The sequence below is a fragment of the Zalophus californianus genome, chromosome 1 (genome assembly GCF_009762305.2).
Source record: "Zalophus californianus isolate mZalCal1 chromosome 1, mZalCal1.pri.v2, whole genome shotgun sequence".
NCBI lineage: Eukaryota > Metazoa > Chordata > Mammalia > Carnivora > Otariidae > Zalophus > Zalophus californianus.
This window is the reverse complement of record NC_045595.1, coordinates 117,116,206-117,142,413: the sequence shown is the minus strand read 5'-3', so window position 1 is coordinate 117,142,413 and position 26,208 is coordinate 117,116,206.

Below are 26,208 nucleotides of genomic sequence, written 5' to 3'. Positions count from 1 at the left end.
TTGGAAAAGCCAGCATCACATGACTGAAAAGAATACAGTATTGCATCTGTGGAACTCCGACATCAGACCACCCTGAACTGAAGTTGAATCTACAATTACTGTCTTGCATTTTTTTTTTCTTAAAGATTTTATTTATTTCAGACAGAGAGAGAGAGAGAGAGGAGAGAGGATGCAGGATTGTGAGCAGGGGGAGGGGTAGAAGGAGCGGGAGAGGCAGAAAATCCCAAGCCGACTCCATTTAGAGTGCAGAGCCTGATGATGAGCTCAACCTTATCTTCCTGAAATCATGACCCCAGCTGAAATTAGGAGTTCAATGCCCAACTGACTGAACCACCCAGGCGCCCCACTGTCTTTCCATTCTTTAAAAAAAATGTCAGTGTCAAAGTTATATTGGTAAGTCCCTGTAAGCAAGCTCATGAAAGACAAACTGTTCCACATTAAACTACAGAGATATCTCAACTAAATGTAACATATAATACATGATCCTGAAGTGAAAAATTCATAGTTTTTTTTTTTTTTAAAGGCCAGTATTGGGACATATGGTGAAATTTGATTAAGCTCTGTAAATTAGATAATAGTAAAACATCAGATCAGGAATTTTTATCATTATGCCACAGTTAATAAGAGAATCTGTTCTCATGAAATACACTGAAGTTTCAGGGGTAAAGGGCCATCAATTTTATAACTTGTTCTCAAATGGTTCAGAAAAAAATAATATGAGTTATATGGAGAGAGCATTGCAAAGCATGCTAGCAAAATGTTACCAATTGGGGAATTTTAGTGAAGGTTATAAGGGGATTCTTTGTATACTGCCCTCCTTAGTCTTAGGAGACACATACTAAAGTATTTAGAGATTCAGTTCATACAGGTTAAATGGTACAAAGTTTGAATATACTTTAAAATAATTCTGCAAAAGAGGAAGATGTGTAAATATATATGTAAGTATATGTTACAAATACATATATGTTTATATCCATACACAAACACATATGTACTTGAAACAAATAAATAAATGAGAAAATAAGTGTGGCCAAACATGAACAAGTAGTGAATCTAGATCAGAAATATAGAAATATACAGTGTTTATTGTACTAAACTTAAAAAAATTTCTGTATGTTTGAAATTTTTCAAAATTAAACATTAAACGAAATTATCAACTTTAGGATTTGTCCAAAGCCCTTTCAAAGTTTCTTATGGCCTTCAGAGTATGCACCACCAGTTACCCATCATTCCAACTTTAGGTTAGAAGTCACCTCCTCTAGAAACTCTGTCCTGACCTTAAACTTGATTAACTGCCTTTCTACTGTGGTTCCATACATTCATTTTTTCTTTTTTTTTTTTTTTTACATTTCAATAGATGAGCAGTTGATAGTTAAATCAATAAATGGATAGAGAAACAAATGAATAATTGATAGGTGGCAGGGAATGAGAGAGGGAAAAAAGAGGGAGAGAGAAAGAAGTATTGCCTATATGTCTCTCCTACTAGATATTAATCTATGTTTGGAACAATGTAAGAATTTTCTCTATACCCAAGATCTAGCAAACTGCTTAAGATCAAGAAGTGTTGGGGCACCTGGGTGGCTCACTTGGTTAAGCAACTGCCTTCGGCTCAGGTCATGATCCTGGGGTCCCGGGATCAAGTCCCACATCGGGCTCCCCGCTCAGCAGGGAGCCGGCTTCTCCCTCTGACCCTCTTCCCTCTCATGTGCTCTCTATCTCTCATTCTCTCTCTCTAAAATAAATAAATAAAATCTTTAAAAAAAAGTGTTTAGCAAATAATTTTATAAATGAATAAACCTATTTATGCACATATGTGTATATAACATAGAAAGAAATATAAAATCGTTGAATGTCATCTGAAATATTTTTGATATTACATAATTTTATGTAAGTAAATCTTAGGGTTCTTGCAGACGTGTCAAGGGACCACTTCATAAGGTGAACTAGATGTAGGGGAAATTTTAGGAAGTTAAGTATACAGATTTCCATATCCCAGGCCATATTTTATTGAAAAAATTGTTTTAGGTTTTATATATTAATACTTCTAACAAGACTTCATTTGAAAAAAATAATCTTCTTCGATAGCTAAATCAAACAGAAATTTCTTTGTGTTTCAATGTCTATCTTCTCTATAATGGTGAAGTAAAATACGTAACATTCATTGAGCCTTAATACACAGCCATATTCATATACTTCATGTGAAAATATTCCTTCAATTCTCATTTTCATCCTAAGAATTAAGCCTTTATGGTTTTTTCTTCCAGATGAAAGAATTAAGACTCAGATTTGGTAAGTGATTTGCCTAATTATTTGAAGTGAAAGATACTGGATTTGAACCCAGATTCCTGCCTGCCTCAAATTCATAGCAATTGAAACAGCAGTGTCTAAGATCAAAGTGTGACGGAAAGAGTCCCCAAACCTCCAGGAAATGCAGAACTCCCTTTCTAAAAAAACAGATCTCTGACTCATTCTCCTAAACATCTTGACCAGAAAGAGCTAACCCGGTATATAATAGCTGCTAGTCACTTAGAATAAGAAAATAAATTAGCGGTGCAGGATTGAGGAGAAGGATTGTAATTAGCTTTCAACAGAAATTAATGGGGGAAGGAATTTCCTGGAAAAGGAAAGGAAGAAATGGGACAGATTTTATATATAAGGCTAAATAGCTAAATGATAATACAAAACTTTATAACAAGTGAATGAAAGTTTTTCACTGAGTTGAAAAAGGAGAATGAAAACAAGTCACTAAAAAGAATGATGAAGGGGCATTCTTATGTGAATGACAAGACAATGAGATGAATATGAGGGAGCAAAGACAAGGACATTTTTTGCTTCTGAATATTCAGTCTAAAAAGCATATACAAGCATATTTGCATACTTTATTCCTTAAGGTTTTAAATGGCATTTATATATGTTCTCTTATTTGATCTCTATAACAGTGATATGGGGGGATGATGCAAATAAAAACATCAGCTGGGGCGCCTGGGTGACTCAGTTGGTTAAGTGTCTGCCTTCGACTCAGGTCATGACCCCAGGGTCCTGGGATTGTGCCCCACATCGGGCTCTCTGCTCAGTGGGGGGCCTGTTTCTCCCTCTCCCTCTGCCTGCCTCTCTGCCTACATGTCTCCCTTTCTCTCTGTCAAATAAATAAATAAAATCTTTAAAAAAATTAAAAATTAAAAAAGACACAATCCTTATTTTTCATAGAAGGAAACAAGACTCTATATCCCACATTTAAAAATATTTCTTAGTAGAGAAACAATAAGGCATCTTATACACCACCATTACTCAGAAAGCCAGTGAATGGTTAGGCCAGGGCCAAAATTACTGTCCAAATCCCTAAAACACAAGGGCACAAAGACTGTATAGGACTCATGCAGTGGAAGATTTCATATAGAATAGATTAGAAAGCTGAGATTAGAGACAGAAAAGAAAAAAAAAATCCAGTTAAGAATAAATGAGAGACTGAAAGGAAAGAAAGGGAGATGTCAGAATAACTCTAGAGATGACATTTTAGAATTTTCCTGAGTGAATGAACAGACATTGAGAAAAGAAACAACATGAAGACTTGATTGTGTGGGAAAGAAAGTTTATTAGATCCGTATTTGATATGGTGAATTTGAGCTTTTCTTCTGAATTAGATTTCATGTTTTTGAGGAAAAGGAGTGGAGTCTTGGACATTTGTATATACCTTTGCAGTGAAAGTAAAATTTAAAATTGGAATTCTAGAGCCACACTGCTTGGCTCAACTACCAACACCATGACTTCTATATTTTGTGCAAGTCTCAATTTCTCAATGCATGTTTCCTTATACGTATAATGGGCTAATAAAAGTACCTTTTGAAGAATAGTATCTGATACATAGTAAGTGTTAAATATTAATAGATTTTATTTACTTATTTTATAGGTATTATTTTGTGGGTTTTTTGTCTGAAATACAAGGTTTTTATAAATGACAAGTGAAACTTTGAAAAATAAGAATTAATAAGCAAAGTTTAAAAAAATTAAGGTAACAATGGAAAAGAAATATTAAATTCAGACCATTCCCTGTAGTCTTTTGAAAAAGAAAGATGAATAATAATAACTCATCTTTAAATTGTTATAAATAACACTGTAGATAACTATATTCCCTGAAAGAAAAGAAGTTGACATAAAAATGAACCACATGTGTTGAATACCACCTTGTTTACAACTGGAGAGGGTTCTGTAGGGCAGAAGGAAAATGGCTGAAGGTAAAAAAATGTGAAAAAAGGAAGGTGTGACCTATGTGATCATTAAAGTAGGGGAAACTAGAGGAGAGTAAGAGAGATACAGTAATGAAATCAGTAATCATTTGTGAACCGTGCCTAGCACTTTAACACTCCTCTGTCCCCTACAGGTAAAAGAGTCTGGAGGAACCATTGTGTGAAACGGTAACAATGGAGGACAGCAGGATCACATGGTTTCCTGGAGGAGATACTAATACACTCAGAAGAGGGGCAAATACTCCACAATAAGCAGTTGTTCATTTTTCTTTCAGATAAACACAGTCAATATGTTTGAAAACAATGCTTTAAATTAATTAAAAGATTGGGACACCTGGGTGACTCAGTTGCTTAAGCATCTGACTCTTGATTTCAGCTCAGGTCATGATCTCAGGGTCATGAGATTGAGCCCTGCATCAGCCTCCGCACCAGGCGTGGAGTTTGCTTGAGATTCTCCTTCTGCTCCTCCTGCTCTCTCTCTCTTCTTCTCTAAAAAAAAAATATATAAATAAATAACAATAATAATTAAAAACTCTTTCCCAGCTGATACATTTCTTTTTTAATTTTTTATTTATTTTTTTATCATGTTATGTTAATCACCATACATTACATCATGAGTTTTTGATGTAGTGTTCCATGATTCATTGTTTGCGTATAACACCCAGTGCTCCATGCAGTACGTGCGCTCTTGAATACCCATCACCAGGCTAACCCTTCCCCCCTCTCCCCTCTAGAACCCTCAGTTTGTTTCTCAGAGTCCATAGTGTCTCATGGTTCTTCTCCACCTCCGATTTCCCCTGCTTCATTTTTTCCTTCCTACTATCTTCTTTTCTTTTTTTTTAACATATAATGTATTATTTGTTTCAGAGGTACAGGTCTGTGATTCAACAGTTTTACACAATTCACAGCACTAATCATAAATTTCAACAGAATACAACATAACTCTCTATAGCCTTGCTAGAATAACCTTCATTAATTTAAAACAACAACATCAATGGGAATGAAGAATCCAAATTACTTCTGATATTTGAACCATGAGATTTTTACTTCAGGTTTTTTTTTTTAAGATTTTATTTATTTGAGAGAGAGAGAGAGTATGAAGGGGGGTAGTGTCAGAGGGAGAAGCAGACTCCCCGCTGAGCAGGGAGCCCGAAGTGGGACTCGATCCAGGGACTCGGGGATCATGACCTGAGCTGAAGGCAGTCGCTTAACCAACTGAGCCACCCAAGCGCCCATACTTCAAGTTTTTAAAGGATCAGTAATAATTGCCAAAGACATTTCGGAAATTGTATGACCCTATTTTATGACCTTTGTATTGCATCTGTTAAGACCTCTATTTCCTTTAGGTAATCTTCGTAACTGAACTAACTTGAGTTCCCTCCAGGGTGAATTACAGATAGAGACTACACCAGGTGGAGTTGTCACACAATGGAAATTTTACTTGCAGCAAATGAGGAGATCACAAGGAATAACTTCTAAAGCTGTGACTCCCTGGGCAAGGATGAGCAAGTTCTTTTTATTTAGGGTTTAGGATAAGTATTCAAAAAAGGAGCTCTGTCAGTACATGTAAAGGCAGGCATACTTAGAAAACTAGCCTATATGTGCATTCAATGTTATGTTAATGAAGCTGGTGCTCCTCCTTGGGAAACTTTAATACTATAATGAAGCTGAGGTAACTGTTGGACTAGGGGAAGGAGCTATGGGCCAGTCTAAACTGGGTGGGAGCGTGGGCTCTTTATTTCTAATGAGGAACGCAGGGTCTTGCTTTGTTTTGAAACAGTGCTAAGAGGTTGGGTTTTTGTTTGTTTGTTTGTTTTTGTTTTGTTTTAAGATTTTATTTATTTATTTGACAGAGAGAGAGAGCACAAGTAGGCAGAGCAGCAGGCAGAGGGAGAGGGAGAAGCAGGCTTCCCGCTGAGCAGAGCCTGATGTGGGGCTTGATCCCAGGACCCAGGGATTATGACCCGAGCCAAAGGCAGACGCTTACCTACTGGGCCACCCAGACACCCCTGTTTTTGTTTTTTTAAGATTTTATCATTGAGAGGGAGAGAGAGAGAGAGAGGAAGGAGAAGAAGGAAAGGGAGAAAGAGGAGGAGAAGAAGGGGAAGGAGAGGAAGAAGAAGGAAAAGAAGAGAGGGAGAGGGAGAGAGAAACCCAAGCCCACTCTGCACGGAGTGCAGAATCCAACACAGGGCTTGATCTCACTATCCTGAGATCACAACCTGAGCCTAAACCCAAGAGTTCATGGCTCAACTGCCTGCACCACCCAGGCCCCCCAGCAGTGGAGTTTTACCAATGATTTATTGTCTTTGATATGGTTAGGCGATTTCCTGGCCTGGTAGAGACTGTTAGTTTTTGCATTTCCTTGTTCCCATAAAATCCTTAACTACTGATGTTTTTGCAGTTCTTGTAATTCTGACACCTCCTAGGAAATTTTACAAGCAATGTGCTTGGGCAAGTAGAGCTGATAGGGCAAAGATCACAAAAAATGGCTGGGGTGAAGGGGCAAAAAATGACCTCACTTGTGTCACAAAAGCTATGTCTTCTCTTTCTTTTTCTGGGGACCCTGAAATCTTTCTGCTTACATCATCTGTACAATAAGGTTCAAGTTTTCACAGTCCCACCTTCCCCTCATCCCAACCTCTGGCAAACAGTAATCTGTTTCTCCATTACCATAGTTTTGTCTTTTAGAAAACATCATAAAAGTCAAATTATAAAGTATGTAACATTTTCAGACCATCTTGTTTCACTCAGGATAATACCCTTGAGATTCATCTCAATATTTTGTATTCAATAGTTCAGTCATGTTTTTGGCCAAGTAGAATTTTATTGTAAGGCTGTTTCACCATTTGTTTTGCAATCGAAGGATGTTTGCTTTGATTTCTGAATTGGGAGATTATGAATAGTCACTATAAAAAAGGGGTAAATGGGTTTTTGTGAAAATTAAGTTTTCAGTTTTGTGTGGTAAATACTAAAAGTGACATCATAGGGTCATATGGTAAGTTTTTCACTTCATTAGAAAATGCCAAACTGTTTTCCAGAATGGTTGGGCCATTTTGCATTCTCAGTAGTAATACAGGAGAGTTTCAGTTGCTCCACATTCCTGTCAGCATTTGTTACTGATAATATTCCTTCTTTTACCCCTTCTAATAGATAGGTGGTAACAATGCACTATAGTTTTATTTTGCATTCCCTAATGGCTGATAATGTTGATTGTATTTTCATATTATTAATTAATATCATGTTATTGATATTAATATATCCTTTTCTGTGAAGCATCCATTCAAATCTTTTGCCCACTTATAAAATTTAGGTTATTTTTTTTTATTGTTGGGTGTTAAAAGTTCTTTTTTATTCTGGATAAAAATCCTTTGTCATATATATGTGCTTTGCCAAGTGATTTCTACCAGGCCATGGCTTGTCTTTCCATTCTTTTTTTTTTTTTTTTTTTGATTTATTTATTTTTTTTAGAGAGAGAGCACAAGCAGGAGGAAAGGCAGAGGAGAGAGAAAGAGAGAATCCTCAAGCAGACTTCCCACTGAGCATAGAGCCTGATGCAGGGCTCAGTTCCAGGACTCTGAGATCATGATCTGAGCTGAAATCAATTGTTAGCCGCTTAATGCACTGAGCCACCCAGGCACCACTATCTTTTCACACTTTAAGTGTTTTATGCAGTGGTTTGTTTGCTTTTATGCATATCATTCTATTATGGGTGTAGTTTGGTGTCATATCTAACAACTCTGCCTAAGCCCAGGTCACAAATATTTTTATATGTTTTCTTCTAAAATCTTTATAGTTTCACATTTTACATTTAGACTTATGACCCATTTTTTGAATCATTTTCCATAAAGTATGAAGTTTAGTCAAGATCCATATTTTTGGAAGTGGATATCCATTTAAAATATCCTTTTTTCATTTAATTGCTTTGTACATTTGTCAAAATTCAATTCACCATTTTTGTGTGGGTCTATTTCTGGACTCTCTCTTCTATTCCATCAATCTATGTGTATCCTCTCTTCACCAATAGGTCACTTAAAATCAACATCTGATTTTAGAAAATTTATTATTTTTTCAAAAATTTTTTGACCATTCTAATTCCTTTGCCTTTTCATATAACTTAAAATCAGCTTGCCTAGATCTATGAAAATTTATGCTGGAATTTTGGTTGGGAATGTGTTACGTTTGTAGGTCAATTTAGACCTTGTAATCTTTACCATCTGAGTCTTCCAATCCAAGAACACAGTAACTTGATAGTTTTTAAGGCAACTTTTTATTTTACTGAGCATGTACACATGTAATCTATAGAACATGTAAATAGTATTATCTGTTATATATATCATACTAGCAATCTGATAGCAGATTTAAGAGCAGATCAAAAATATATGTATTCATGATAATAACAGAACTATATTCTGTAAGTAATTGGATATATTTAGTAGTGGCTTAGTTCGTATTTTTTAAAAATGTTAATCAGAGCATTTAAGAGTAAAAATTAGTTTAAAAAAATTAAAAGAAGAAAAAAGGGCTGGATCAGCCTTAGCATAGCTAAATATGAACCCCTGTGTATGTGTCAGAAAACTTCAGTGGACAAAGATTCAAAAAAATCTTAATGCAAATTCCCCTTTTTATTTTATTTATTTATTTTTTTAAAAGATTTTATTTATTTATTTGACAGAGAGAGACACAGCAAGAGAGGGAACGCAAGCAGGGGGAGTGGGAGAGGGAGAAGCAGGCTTCCCGGGGAGTAGGGAGCCCGATGCGGGGCTCAATCCCAGGACCCCGGGATCATGACCTGAGCCGAAGGCAGACGCTTCACGACTGAGCCACCCAGGTGCCCCAAATTCCCCTTTTTAAAGATGACCTAAAAACCAGATAAATTAAATGACTTGTCTAAAGACAGTAACAATCCATTGTAAGAGCCTTCAATTTTCACTACTGTCAATCTCACTAAACATTATACACATTTCTCTATTGTACAGGTTGTATGAAAACAAAACCACACATCTAAGAAATATTTTAAACCCCACAACAAAGTGGATACTGGAAAGTTCATAAAAATGTAGCATATGTTATGCGGATAAGGGAAATAGGTGAAGGGGATTAAGAGGTACAAACCTCCAGTTGTAAAGTAAGTCATGAAGATAAAAAGTACGGAATAGAGAATATAGTCAATAGTATTGTAATAAATGTATGGTGACAGATGGTACCAACTCTTATTGTGGTGAGCATTGTGTAAATGTATAGCATTATCAAATCAGTAGGCTGTACACTTGTATGTCAACTATATTTCAATAGTTTAAAAAAGATTTTTTTTAAATACATAACGTATTAATTTTAAGGTGGCTTTAAAGATACTTGGTGACTACAAGAGCATAGTTAAATATCTTAATTTGCTGTGCAAAGAATCATCATTCTTCAGACTTCAAGACCAAAGTACTTGGTCTTTATGAAGATAAATGAGACATCTAATTTTTCTAGGCTGCCATGGGGTGAGGCAAATTTAAATTCACCCTAAAAGAACCAATAAGAGGTTTTTCTATTTTAGAAAAAGTGATTTTGTTTTTAATTAGGGTAGTTTTAATCTACACTTTGTTCATTTTCACACATTTTCTTGTTTAAAGTCACCTCTTAATTTTGAGAAGGACGTAGAAACTTAAAAGACAAAAATTAAAGAGCTAGAAAGCAGAAACTATTCCAAGCCTTAGTTTATATTCCTAAATTCTTTCCACATTTTGCGAAACATTGGCTAAAATCCATATGCTGTTGAATTATGGCAATTTTGCAATACAAATTACATTCTAAAGAGGCAAAATGAGTTTGAAGTTCTGAATACCAAAGATTATGCACTGACTTTGGCTATATCAAATTGCCCTGCGGGAAATCTTCCATCTCTTCCTCCACCCCCACACCCCTAACCCCACACATACTCTACCTTTCTCCTCCTTGGTCTGTTTTCTGAGAAGTTGGGCTGTGTAGTCCCTTCTTGCCTTGGATCCAACCAACACAGAGTGCAGGGAGTGAAAGTGAAGTCAGGAAGACTCACTTCGTGAGTGGTTGCTGTAAGGCTGGCTATACCTTTCCCTGGAAGTCCTCACCTGTCAGGTAATACTCTGCACACAGACCCATCTTCCTAATGTGGTAACCACTCCCTCTCTTCACACCTTCAGGTCTAGAAACTGTACTAGAGGGATGTCTGGGTGGCTCAGTCAGTTAAGCATGATCCCAGGGTCCAGGGATTGAGTCCCACATCGGGCTTCTTGCTCAGAGAGGAGCCTGCTTCTCCCTCTGCCTGCCACTCCCTCTGCTTGTGCTCACTCTCTCTGACAAATAAATAGATAAATAAATAAATAAAATATTTAAAAAAATAACTGTACTTGAATATATTACTTAGGGTTTTCCTGCTGCCCAAACCTTATAGATAGCACCTTTATTAAACTGTCCCCAGGGTCGCCTGGGTGGCTCAGTTGGTTAGGCGACTGCCTTCGGCTCAGGTCATGATCCTGGAGTCCCGGGATCGAGTCCCACATCGGGCTCCCTGCTCAGCAGGGAGTCTGCTTCTCCCTCTGACCCTCTTCCCTCTCGTGCTCTCTATCTCTCATTCTCTCTCTCAAATAAATAAATAAAATCTTTTAAAAAAAATAAATAAATAAAGTCTTAAAAAAATAAACTGTCCCCAAATTTTACTGATTTGTCATCTCTTTCTGCTGGGACCTTGACTTATTTTACATATATATATATATGTAATTGGCTGTACACTTGTATGTCAACTAACATAACACTGTATGTCAACTATATTTCAATAGTTTAAAAAGATTTTTTAAATACGTAACGTATTAATTTTTCTTTATCCATCATCAGTTCATGGACATTTGCGCTCTTCATAATTTGGCTATTGTTGATAATGCTGCTATAAACATCGGGGTGAATGTATTCCTTTGAATCTGTATTTTTGCATCTTTTGGGTAAATACCTAATAGTGCAATTGTTGGATCCTAGGGTAGTTCCTTTTTGTTAAAAGATTTTATTAGAGACAGAGAGTGAGAGAGCACAAGCAGGGGGAGCAGCAGAGGCAGAGGGAGAGGCAGGTTCCCCCCTCAGCAGGGAGCCTGATGTGGGACTCGATCCCAGGACCCTGGGATCACGACCTGAGCCGAAGACAGACGCTCCAACCGACTGAGCCACCCAGGTGCCCCTCCTAGGGTAGTTCTATGTTTAACTTTTTGAGGAAGCTCCATACTGTTTTCCAGAGTGGCTGCACCAGTTTGCATTCCCAGCAACACTGTAAGAGGGGTTCCCTTTCTCTGCATCCTCTCCAATATCTGTTGTTTCCTGTCAGGCTATTCTTATCTAATAATATAGGTTTTTTTAAAATTTTTATACACATTATTATAATAATTTCTGTAAAGTAGTAGTTGTAGTAATATCAGTATCTAACACTTATTGATCTTTCTGTCCATCAAACACTTATATGCTCTAGTCCATTTACTAATTTAATCCTCACAAAAGCCCTCTGGAGTATGTTATTATTATACTGATGAGGAACCTGAGGTGCAGAGTAGATAAATATCTCTATCCATGTTAAACATCTAATGAGTGCCAGGCTGATTTAAAAATAAGACTGTTTAGGCACACAGCACATTTTAAATTACCATGCTGCACAATAGATATTATGTGTTTAGGTTTGCCTTCATATTTAGTAATTATTCTTATTATTTGTTTACATTTATTATTGCAATTAATAATTTGTCTTCTCTCCGAAGACATTTTTTTAGAATTTATTCTAGGTAGGGCCATTGCTGTTAAATTCTCTTGGGTTTTGTTTACCAAAATATGTTATTCTTTTATCTCATTTATTTTACAGGTTATTTTATCTCAGTGTTTTAAAGATATTATTCCACTTTCTTCTGACTCCTATTTTTGCTGCTGGAAATAATGCTGTCAGTGTAATTGCCGTTTCCTTTTCTCCAGCCACTTCTAAGATCTTCTTTCTTGTCTCTGAGGGATTGGAGATCATTGATGTTTCATTACAATGTGCCTCAGGGTGGATATATTATTATTATTGCTTGGAATTTGTTGGTCTTAACTGCATTTGAAGTCTATATTTTTCAAATATTTTGTAAAGTCCCCATCCATTATTTCTTCAAATAATTACTCTCTTCTATTTTTTCTATTCTCTCCTTCTGGGACTCTGCTTTGATTTATGTGACACTATCTCATTCTATCTCCTTTAATTGTTAATCTCTTTTATTTTTTTCCATCTTCTTATGCCTTTGAGCTCCATCATCAGGAATTCTTTTCAGGTATATCTTCCAATTTAATGTTGCTATTTTGGCTAGCTTAAACTGTTACTGAAGGTGGTTTTGTTAGTTTTTTTATTTAAATAATGACCTTTTAAAAATGTTTAGTTCTATGACAGGTCTCTGTGGTTATATTTTGGTTTTTTTTTCTTACTCACTTTTGTATTTCCAATTCTGAATTTTTTAACCATTTCAAAAGCCATGCTTTTATGTACTGTGTTTTTTTTTAGAATTTATTCTAGTTTTCTATTTATTTATTCTATTTATTCTATTCTAACTATCATGTATATTTTATTTATTAATTCTATCCATCATGTATATTATAATACATGAAATCTTTGGAGATAAGAGTCTGTTGTTTATTTAAATATTCATTGCATTGTAACTTTTATCATTTTCTGTTTAGTTATCTTGGATTCAAATCTTCTATTTAGTAGATTTTGAACTACTGAAATCCTAAATTGAGGGCACTTGGATGGCTCAGTCGTTAAGAGTCTGCCTTCGGCTCAGGTCATGATCCCAGGGTCTTGGGATCAAGCCCCACACAGGGCTTCCTGCTCAGCGGGAAGCCTGCTACTCCCTCTCTCACTCCCCCTGCTTGTGTTCCCTCTCTTGCTGTCTCTCTGTCAAATAAATAAATAAAAATTAAAAAAGAAAAAAAGAAAGAAATCCTAAATTGAATACCTAATTTGTTTTTTTTTTAAATTCTGCTTCTACGGTCAACTAAACCATCATCAAGATACTGGTATAGTCAGGGTCAGCTCCAACTGTTCAGCCTCTCAAAGCTTACTGTCCAGGTAGCAATGTTGTAAATATTTGACCTCAGGACAATTCCACTATATTTTCAGTTTTATATATTTGTATTCTTAGAGATGTACTTTATTCCCTATGAATCAGGCTATATAAAAATTAGAAGGTTACACAAAGTATGGTTGTATTCTAGCATGTAGTTGCTTTGGATTATTTAGGTTGCATGTTGCCCAACACACACCATTTTGAAAATACACCTGTATGAATATTTTAACTTTTAATAAAATTACTAGTCTTATTACTTGAAACACAGATCCTTCTCTGACTCTTATGATCATTTATCTAATGTTGGATGAGACATTTGGATGTGGAATGAACAATAAAAATGTAAATAAAACAAATGCTCTACTGCAATAAAGACTTTTTCCTTTGTGCTAAGTTTCACCTCTTATTCAGCGGGAGATTGCAATTCCAGGAAATATAGGTAAGTAGAAATACAACAGAAGATATTGCCACTTAATAGGTACAGTGGGAGTGACTAAGTGATTGTAGGTAATCTAATGGAGAAAAATTCCTAGTAGTTGGTAGTTGGGGGGAATATTTTTCATAATATTCTTCTAGAGCTTGTTATGATATTGACCCAAAGGAAGATCAACAAAAAGGTTTATTGCTAAATACCCCAAATTTTAACTTCTTAACATCATAAAATGGAAAAGAACCTCATTTCTAAAGTTAAATATAAAAGAAAACATGAATGATTTATTTTTTCAGCTACCATAATATAACCCACTTATTTTTCAAATGCATCTATAGACAGCCCCATTTTGGTAGTATTCTATACAGAGGTAGGCATTTTTCTGGTCATAATGGCTATTGAATGTTTGTAAGGGAAGGAATCTTTTATGTTGCAATTGTTCAAGGAATTGGGTTAGAAGTGAATTGAAAGCAAAAGCATACATTTGTTTTTAAGTTTATTTCAGTGTCTGAGAAACTACATTAGCTAAATTATTACTTATGTGTATTGCTTATGTGACAAGAATTGGGATTTTACACTTCAGGGCTACAGTGTAAAATGTTTTATATCTCAATTTGTTCAGCAAAATAACAGGAAAAGGAAAATAATATAACTTATACAGAACCAATTTGGTTTACAAAAAAATATAATGAAGTTTAATTAAACATATATATAATTGGTAACTATACAGCATATAGCAACATAATTAATTATTATCTAATTGATATTGTACATAATAATGAGGTTAACCGTACTGGTAGTGAGGTCACATAGCTGTCTGTCTTATGATCTGAGAACTAATGACAATTCCTCTCTCCTTCCAAGTATATTACTCACTGACGGTTTTGATCCATGCTAGCTCAATGATATAGATTCAGTCCTACAGGAAATACAATTCCTCCAAAAGTTTGTTGCTACTTCCCTGTATTTGAAGTAGGAACTATTTCTGTGTGATCCGAAGCTCTCTGCATGACCTGTACTGCGGCATTTATCATATGATTCTGTGGCATAACACATTAATTGTTTATAGCCCCATTAGACTATAAATGCTATAAGAAGCTCATTTACTTAATAATTTATTTAGTCAATATTTATTAAATACCTAAACAAAGCCAAGCACTGTTCTAGACACTGAGCATACTTCAGTAATTTAGAAAGATAAAGTTTTTACCTTCAAAAGACAACCTAGTGAATGGGAGAAGATATTTGCAAATGATATATCCTACAAGGGGTTAATATCCAAAATATATAAAAGACTTATACAGTAAAGAACCAAAAAAGCCAATTTGTTTAAAAATGGTCAGAGAACTTGAAGAGACATTATTCCAAAGAAGACATACAGAGAGCAAACAGACACATAAAAAGATGTTCAACATCACTAAATTTGTATCATCAAGGAGATGCAAATGGAAACCACAATGAGATATCACCTCAAACCTGTCAGAATGGCTAAAGTAAAAAACACAAGAGACAACAAGTATTGGTGAGGATGTGGAAAAAAAGAACCCCCGTTTACTGTTGGTGGGAACTGGTGCAGCCAACTGTGTAAAACACTATGGAGGTTCCTTAAAAAATTTGACACAGAAATACCATATGATCCAGTAATTCCAGTACTAGATATTTACCCAATGAAAACCAAAACACTAATTCAAAAAGATATATATGCACTCCTCTGCTTATTGTAGCATTATGTACAATGTTGGATGTGGAAGCAGCCCAAATGTGGTATATACATTGAATGGAATATGATTCAGCTGTAAAAAGAATGAGATCTTGCCATTTGTGACAATATGACCGGACCTAGAGAGTACTGTGCAAGTGAGAGAAACAAATACCATACGATTTCATTTATATGTGGGATCTAAAAAGACAAACGAACAAAAGCAGAAACACACCTGTAAATAGAGACAATATACTGATGGTTTACCAGAAGAGATGGGCAAAGTAGGTGAAGGGGAGTGGGAGGTACAGACTTCCAGTTATGGAATGAACAAGTCAATGGATAAAAGGTACAGCATAAGGAATACAGTCAATGGTTCTGCAATAGTGTTGTATGGTGACAGAAGGTAGCTACATTTTTGATGAGCATAGCATAAAATATAGACTTGTCAGATCACTATGTTTTATAACTGAAGCTAGTAACATTATGTGTCAACTATACTTCAATGATAAAAAATTAAAAATAAATAAGTAAATAAATAAATTATGTGAAATTCAATTTTAACTGGTGGTTATGTATTTTTATTTTCTAAATATGGCAACTTTATGACTGGAGCATGCCATTTTATCTTTGTGTTGAAATAGTATACATCAAACACTTCATCAATGTTAGTAAACCACATACTGTGTCTGAAAGAAAATTATAACATAGTCAAGGAGATACTCAGGGGCTTAGAGGGTACTGGAAGGGTAATAGGAGGTCAGGGGGTTGAAAAGTAGAAAAGAAGGCCAGGGGATTGGAGGACATTAAAATTCATATCTGCATATTTTAAAGGCTGTGGAATATTGATCTTGAGTATCAATGGTCAATAAGTACTGAGCTAGAAAGCATTTTATCTGGATATTTTTCTTAGGTTATTCATATTTATGTATCATCTCAATATTATTCCAAAATATTTAATATAAATCATATTGAGGAAAGGAATGTATAGTTTTGGATGTTTACCCTTATTTTTCTGCATACTATAGACATTTCTATATATAAGCAAAGCATAGATCTGCACAATATGCTGGCTCAAAATAATTTATGTCTGGATTAGACATAAAATTCAGGCATGCATAGATTAAAAATCCATTTATTTTCATGCTTTTTTGCCAAGTTATACATACTAAAATGACCATCTTTCTGGTAAATTATCTTTAGTGTGTAGTAAAGCTCACATTTGAAAAGAGAACCAAAGAAATGTGTATGGCAATTCACTTAATATATCACAAAACAGATGTTTTCAATGTGTGCTGATGCACTTGATAAAATGAAAATTGGGAATTGTCACTATTGATTGATGGTCGTACTATCAAGCCCCTGGCAGGCTACATCAATGTTAAATATTTTGAAGTTTTCATAGATCTCTGGAGGTGAACTGCAAAAACAAAACGAAATAACAACAACAACAACAAAAACCTGGTGCTTTAAATAAGCGCCTTAGGACAAAAAAAAAAAAAAAAACCTCCTGCAAAGTTTAAACCTGGTAGCTCACAGTCTCGACATGATGAGAGTTATAGCAAAATTTAAGCCCTTTTATATATCTTTAGAACAAAGCCTCTCATGCTGTGGACAGCAGACCGTTCCATTTTAACAGGGCCTCATAGAAGGGTGAGCCTATGGTCTGTTGGAACATAGCTTCCAATCCCATTGCCTTCCCCAAAGCATTAAAATTTAGAAAAACTCTGTTCTGAAATTAATGAGTTTTATAACTACTGATTTAGTTTGTGGTTTTTAACACACACAATTCTAAAACTGATATGTATGTTCAGATATTTTTTCATGTGAAAGGTATCATATCATTTTCCTTAAAATCATTACTTAGAGTTTAAGCTGAGAAATGTAAAACCTGCTCTTAAGAGTAAAAAGGAGCCCTAAGGAGGGCCTCATGCCCTCAAAACATCTTTTCAACCTTTTTCTCAATGTAAATGAGTCAACACATTTATTTTAATGATGTTGGGTCAAAATAAAAAAATTATGATTGCTCTGATATGAAATAGTACTGATATTATTAAGCTTCATCAGTAAATCATAATTTATTGGAAACTACTTTTTCACATTATTTCTTGAGAACTATTTTTAAGTAGAAATGGATGTCAGAACCATTGCAACAAGATGACAAAAGTTAAGAATGGAGGACAGAGGATAAGGAGTGAGAGATAGGAGACTACAGACAAACAATTTGACCAAATTAACATTTTGATATAAAATTGCATATATATTTTACTTACATCTGTGCCATTCCTTCTTATTTGTGAACATCAAGACTTTTTGTTTCTGCAGTCCATATAAAGGGTGATAGAATTCAACCCCTACAGTTCTCATCTAGTTCATGATGCCAGTAACCCAAAAAACAGGCCTCAGCTCCAATTCAAATTCCCCAGGAAAAGATTACCATGCTTGGTTAAATGTCTACATTGGGAACAATTAGATAATGTTAAAGAGGACCCTACTGTCATTAATTTGAAGGTAGTGGGACAGTTCATAGTGAACAAGGAACCCGGACAAACTTCTAGTTCTTTCTACTAGGTAAGCATGTGTGCACATCCCCCCTTCCTTCCATTCAATTCCAAACAAAGTCCAATTACTCATCTAATAGCAAGAAATGTACCCATCTCTTTCCCAAAGGGAAACATCCTACGGTGTTACGTGCTCTTCTAAACTGGTATCAGTAGTATGATGTCCTGGGGCAATTTTTCTAAGTTCTCTAAATAAAGGTAAAATTTTGTGTGTACTTTAGAGAACCGTTTGGCAGTATCTACTAAATCTAGACACACATATCCAAACCAAAACATTTTACTTCGAAGTATATATCCAATAGAAATGAAACCAAAAGATATGTACAAGATGTTTAGAACAGTATTATTCATAAATGATAGAATATTAGAAACCACCAACTATTAATCAACAATAGAATGACTAAATATATTAAACAATATTAGTGTAATTAAATAATATTTCACAATGCAAATTTATAAACTTCTACCACACACAACAATGATAAATTTCATAAGCATAATATTGGCAAAAGAAATAAGACACAAGAATGATATGGTATTTATTAATCTGTACGTAGTTTGAAAGAGTAAAACTAATGTAAGAATCAGAATAGTGGGGAGGAAGAAAAGGTAATAGCCACAAGAAATGCTTCTGTGCCTAGTTTTGGTCTATTATATGCAAGAAAGGGAAACGCAGCCCTTGACTTCCAGGCTAGCATTAGTAATATCAGCTTTTAACTCTTTAGATCAAATAAAAGACCTTGATACCCACTCAGTAAAGTTATGACAAAATCATCACTTTTGAAGGGATATGTAATGTTTAAATAATAAAATAAACCAGTGATGTGTTTGTTCAGGTAATATGCCTTAAAATATATCAAGAAACTTTCCAAAACTACACCATTCATAATAATCCTTTTAATCTAATATTACATTGTTCTGTAATCCTCATCTTATCAATGTGATTTTATAGGCAAAACCTTTAGCGAGATAAGTTTGCCATCGCTACCACCATTTACAAAATGTAAACATACAGGGTAGTAGGTGGTTTAGAAATAGATATTTTAAATGTATATAAAAGCATCACACCTTATTTTTTTCCAGAGCTACAGACTTAGGTCATAACAAATAAACTAACATTTTTTTTTTTGTTTGGGAAATAATGTCAAAATTTTAAGAAGGAGCATGTGATGTAACAATAAAAGAGTCTTCTAAAACGCATGAGACCTGACTGCACTGCCAGAAGAAAGATTTTCAGCAAAACTATAAAGAGGTCTCTATACCCAGAAAGACCATGAGTAGAAATTCTCCAAATTATTTACAGTGGTATAGATGAAACAAAATGAAGCCCCTTGAAAATAAAATGAATGAAAAATCTATTGGCTCATCATACCCCCTGAGGGAGGTAATGCATCCTGGAAAATTAGGACATAAATGGAGGCAGGGTATTTAGGGGAAAGGGCACCGTAAGCCCTGGGAAATAATACAGTATCATGTCAAAGACATAACTGATTTCTTTCAAATGCATTCACCAGAAAATTTCAGAATAAACATGAAAAGTGCCAGTCAGAGCCTCTCTCTCTCTCTCTCTCTCTCTATTTGAGTGGATTGCAGGAGAGGAAGCAAGTAGGAAGTAGTGCTCTAGCTGATTCTCGCCCTTGACTAACTAGAACATATGTAATATTCAAATATTAAGCTTAAATCAACTATGTGAATGTTTAGGTACTAAGCAAAACAAAGTATGAAGACAAAGATTTCTTGACGTAACATACTGGATTGAAATCCATAAAACCCAGCTGATTTACAATGGGCCTATCAAGTGCACTGCATCCCCCAGCAGAGTGTACATTTAAAGGAAGATGATATTTCAGAATCTATAAATTGGAGTTCAAAGAGTAGAAGAAACAACAATTAAAATAGAACATTTGTTAAAAGAGTATAATGTTTTTTACTTTTCCTAATTTCCTAATTGTGCACCAGTCTTTTGTCAATAAAACAGAACTAACACTATTTAGTCAAGGTACAGATTGTCCAAACATAGGAATTAGAAATGTGCCAGAAGTTGGAGCAAAGTTCAGAGAAGCTCTCATAGGTCTCAGCTTAAAGCACAGAATCAACTAATGCTCAAGAAGTCCACCTAATTAACCTCACATCTGCCATCTTTCTGTGCATGTGACTCTCTGCAGCCAATCAAAGAATAATCATCTTTCACAAGCAGGCTCTCACCAGGTCCTCCATGGAAAAAAAGGAGTCTGGGAAGTAAAACTCCTGGTCCTGTTTTCTCCTCTGTGATGTAGAAGAAACCTGAGAATGAGTGTCAACGATGCCAAGTTGACTAAAGGCAACACAATATAAATAATACTGGATAATAAATATTGTTCTATAATTCCAAGTGGTTTAAGGCAATAGAAGGGAAGAGAGTTTAGATTATGGAAATCATCAGCCTTGGACTCCTAGTTGTCAGACTGCTAGCATTGTAAAAAAAATGGTTTTAATACCCTGCTAACACTATAGGCAATTTGTAACTGACCACTAATTTATTAAATATAATTTTTATTTCTTTCCCTATTTATTTTGGTAAAATATCATATTTCATCATCATAGCTAACCACCATTGATTGTTAAGACACACGATTAGTTTATGTAAACACTGAGAGAAATTGTCAATGAAATAATGATGCACCACCATTCATGATTAGATACATCCTGAGTTCAGAGCATTAAAAGGTGACAAAGATATTCACTTTAGGATCAATGCAATTCAGTACAATTATTCTAAATTAAAAAATAACAATAGAGTAAAATATATATCACTGTTACCTTGATGGTTTAGTAATGTGATGAAATATTTTGTGTATTACTTCTATGCAAATAACTAGGACCAAGCCAGTATGCTAGTTTCTTTCCTGAATGGTATAGTCAAACTCAATTCTTGATGCTCCTTCATTACTGACTTGTCAGTCCTTGTCTAGTATGTAATGTCAAACATCATTCTAATTCCATAATTAATTCAAAGCATAATACTTTTTGGCTTTTTAGATTTCTGTTGTAAATTTATTTTCATTTATTTTGGGGGGAAGGGGCAGAGGGAGAATGAGAGTGAGAGAGAGAAAAAGAGGGAGAGAGAGAATCTTAAGCATGTTCCATGTCCAGGGTGGAGCCCGACATGGGGCTTGGTCTCACAACTCTGAGATCATGACCTGAGTCAAATCAAGAGTTGGACGCTTAACTGAGTGAGCCACCTAGGCAGGCGCCTGATGTGAAGGCACCTGTTAGAAATTTAGTGTTTAGGGCGCCCGGGTGGCTCACTTGGTTAAGCCACTGCCTTTGGCTCAGGTCATGATCCTGGAGTCCCAGAATTCAGTCCCACATCAGGCTCCCTGCTCAGCCAGGAGTCTGCTTCTCCCTCTGACCCTCTCTCCTCTCATGCTCTCCCTCACACACTCTCACTCTCTAAAATAAATAAATAAAATCTTTTAAAAAATAAAAATTTAGTGTTTAAGTGCTAATAAACAACATATATAAAAATTCTAATTTGTAAATTTCTGAATATTTATCAGTCATTTATATGCATAAACTATTTGCTAAGTGTTATAAGAAATACAAAAATGAATAAGACATGGCCTCTCCTTTCAGGTAACTTATATTATAATAAGTTTGAATAGTAGTAGGTCTTAATTAACTCTCAGACCAAGCATGATTTCTGCACCAAGGGAATTACAAAGTGTTAGAGGACTACATTGGACACAAATAAATCTGTATTAGGAAACATTTCCAATGGCTATTTTTTTCATTTTCTTGAGGTTAATGACATTAAAATATTCAGAAATAAATTGTTGTATGAAAATAAAATTGGGCAATATAGAATGGTATGGGGAAAATTTTTTTTCAAATAATAACTGCAATTTTTGCCAAGAAATTTCATCTTTATGCGCCTGAGAACTTTCATTGTCATACTAGGGAAAGTAGCCAAGCAAATAAATTCACAGAATATATCTAAGTTGCCATTAAAAAGCTTTAAAGCTATATTATCACTGTTTGTAAATGCAAAACAGCATGTGTTATCATTCCTTTTGTGTTTTACAACTTTTATGTCTGTTTCTATCCTTTGAGCTTCCCTGACCTGTTCTTGTTTTTCCCTCAATGTCAATCAGTAGGTATCTGGTGCCAAAGAATGAAACTCTAGATAGTTTAGGCCTACTAAACTTCTGGTAAAATAAATCCAAACAAGACAAGAAAAAAGTTTCTTCTATTCTGAAGATGCAGAAAATAAGATGTTGTTCAGTAAAATTAAAAAAAAAAGATTTTCTTTTTTGCTGTAATTACTATAGCTTTATATTAAGTCAATATTTTGAAGATGAGTCCTTTCTTTCTTATTCTTCTCCAAACTGGTTTGGCTTTACTCGCTTTCATGGCAATCATATGAAATTTTAACATTAGCTTGCTGAGTTTGGGGAAAATTCTCATTGCAATTTTGACTATAATTGAATTTCACTCAGATTATTTGAGGAGAATAGTCATATTTATGGTATTGAGTATCATTTTTACTCACTAAGTTGTAACTCTATATTTTTTATATATTCTGCATGAGTTGGAAGGGAAATCCATGAGGGAAGTTTAAATTGTTTAGCAATTTTAACCATCTATAGGAAAGCCAGATGTATTTGTGGTCCCTACTACAGTAAAAATTTGACAAAGATTAAGGAGTGCAAAAAAAAATTTTAGGAAAAAAATTTAATTGAATATCTTTATAGCATTGAGAAAAAACTATGTTAAAATTAGTAAAAAAATCAAAAAATAAGGAAAAACATATTGATAAGCTTCTTTTTACAAGAATAAAGCATCAACAATCAACAAAGGAAAGATAAATCACAGAGAGAAAAAGAAAAAACAAAAATTAAAAAAATAAAAACACAATATTTAGTGAAAATTATTTAGATGTGAATAAGCTATAACTGTATTTGTAAGGAACCCCAGTGAAGAGAAATGAGATAATAGTGTGATCAGAATCACATTGAGGATTTTAAGAAGTATCCTGATATAATGCAGTTTAATAAGATTAAGAAGAGTCTTCAGAATATTTATATTCTTTTGACCACAAGAATGTGAAAAGCAATGAAAATGTTTGTGTCATTTAAGTAAAGAGAACAGGTACAACTGGTTCGTCCTTAAGCAAGTTTTTCATGGCAGCTAGGGTGGGAATGCATAATGATATCACAGGGGAATTTGGGGACTTCACATAAAAGACAATTTTGTAAACTTTTTAGGCTGTTAAAAACTTATTTTGAAATAATTTATAGTTTGTCATTTTTATTTCAGCTGGAGAGTATTCATCTCTGCATAATTGTATTTGATATCTATCTTACTGCTGATTTTCATCACATTTGAGAATTTTTCTCTGTAGATCGTTCTTAATAGGAGCTTGTTTGCTTGTGTCTTTGCTTTCCTTCCTTTTCTCCATTTCATTCCTTTCATTTGTTCACTCTGAGACCTAGTATTACAGTGATTATTTGAAGTGTGCCTCCTGAAGTGATAGTAAAGACATTTTACATATAATTTCTAACTTCTTTTCAGTATCCATCTATTGACAAGGGACCTTTTATTTTATTCCTCTTATGTGCAGTGAGAATGACTCTGATGTTCCACCTACAGCTTAGAACTTCAAGTCAATACATCACCATAATATTCATTTCTGTCAACTTCTTTTGAACTGAATCACATCAAATTTGTGGCTTCACTTCAATTTCTCCACTTTGTTTCTATAGAACATTTGGATCATGAATTTTTTGGCATCGTTTTAATTTTCCGATATGCCTTTTCAGCTGTTATTGTTGATGTCGTTTGTATCATTTCAATGTGTTTGGAGCAGGCGGTGTAAGTACATGTGGGAATCATCCTCACCAAAGTCTGATCGAATATATTTCTAAAGAGCCGTGTGTATAGCTTTAAAAAAATAATTATCTATTTTTATGTATTTGTTTTTTTTTTTAAATTAACATATACTGGGCGCCTGGGTGGCTCAGTTGGTTAAGCGACTGCCTTTGGCTCAGGTCATGATCCTGGAGTCCCGGGATCGAGTCCCACATCGGACTCCCTGCTTGGCAGGGAGTCTGCTTCTCCCTCTGACCCTCCCCCCTCTCATGTGCTCGCTCGCTCTCTCTCTCTCTCTCTCATTCTCAGTTTCTCAAAATAAATAAATAAATCTTTAAAAAAAAACATATAATGTATTATTTGTTTCAGAGGTACAGGTCTGTGATTCATCAGTCTTACACAATTCACAGCACTCACCACAGCACACACCTTCCCCAATGTCCATCCTCCAGCCACCCCATCCCTCCCACCCCCCCACCACTCCAGCAACCCTCAGTTTGTTTATTGAGATTAAGAGTCTCTTATGGTTTGTCTCCCTCTCTGGTTTTGTCTTATTTCATTCTTCCCTCCCTTCCCCTATGATCCTCTGTCTTGTTTCTCAAATTTCTCATATCAGTGAGATCATATAATAATTGTCTTTCTCTGATTGACTTATTTCTCTTAGCATAATACCCTCTAGTTCCATCCACATTGCAAATGGCAAGATTTCATTTTTCGATGGCTGCATAATACTCCATGGTATATATAAACCACATCTTCTTAATCCATTCATTTGTCAATGGACATCTGGGTTATTTCATTAGTTTGGCTATTGTGGACATTGCTGCTATAAACATTGGGGTGCAGATGCCCCTTCGGATCACTACATTTTTATCTTTGGGGTAAATGCTCCGTAGTGCAATTGCTGGGTCATAGGGTAGCTCTATTTTCCAATTTTGAGGAACCTCCATACTGTTTTCCAGAGTGGCTGTACCAGCTTGCATTCCCACCAACAGTGTAGGAGGGTTCCCCTTTCTACACATCCTCGCCAACATCTGTCATTTCCTGATTTGTTCATTTGAGCCATTCTGACTGGTGTGAGGTGGTATCTCACTGTGGTTTTGATTTGTATTTCCCTGATGCCGGGTGATGTTGAGCACTTTTTCATGTGTTTGTTGGCCATTTGGATGGCTTCTTTGGAGAAATGTCTGTTCATGTCTTCTGCACATTTCTTGATTGGATTATTTGTTCTTTGGGTGTTGAGTTTGATAAATTCTTTATAGATCTTAGATACCAGCCCATTATCTGAGATGTCATTTGCAAAATCTTCTCTCAGTCATTCAAAATAGAAGGAGTGATAAAAAGCTTCTAGGACAAACAGAAACTAAAAGAATTTGTGATCACCAAACCAGCCCTACAAGAAATATTAAATAGGGGTCCTCTAAGCAAAGAGATAGTCCAAAAGTAACATAGACCAGAAAGGAACAGAGACAATATACAGTAACAGTCACCTTACAGGAAATACAATAGTACTAAATTCATATCTTTCGATAGTTACCCTGAATGTAAATGGGCTAAATGCCTCAATCAAAAGGGTATCAGACTGGATAAAACAGCAAGACCAATCGATATGCTGTCTGCAAAAGACTCATTTTAGACCCAAAGACATCTCCAGATATGTATTTGTTTTGAATTTTAAAATAAATACTCCTGTATCTAAAACTAATTCTAAAAACATTTTTGGAAGAAAACTTACCTGCATAATTTACGCTTTTAATAAAATAAATGATTAATCAAGTCAATCTAATACTATACTTATAAATTATAATATTATTTGATGGGTATATTTTTTTCTCAAGAATTTAAAGTATACATTCAATAATAAACAATAACGAATCAAGCAATTAAACTGAATCCATTTGAGAAGCAATACAAAAAGGTTAAAAGTAATTTAAAATATACTGAAAGTATACTAAAATTTAGGATACCTGAAAATATCATTAAGTTCCCCTAGGGCTTTCAGCAAATCTATGAATCTTTAATGTTTCATGCTGTTAATTCATTCTTATTTATTTTTCACTTGATTATTCTCACCAGAATTATATTTACTTACCTTGTCTTTCCAAAAAATCGGCTTTTGGCAAATGTTCATATTCTCCAATATATCTTTGTTCCTAAGATTATTAAGGTCCGATCTTTAGTATTTTCATCCTTTTTTTTTTTTTTTGGTGAATTCTAGTCTTTTAGCTCTATTCTAAATTTTTCTATTGTCTTTAGTTGCATTATCATGATACAAGCATCATTCTTTAATTATTATATTCATAATAAATAAGCAAAGTTATATGTTTGTCTC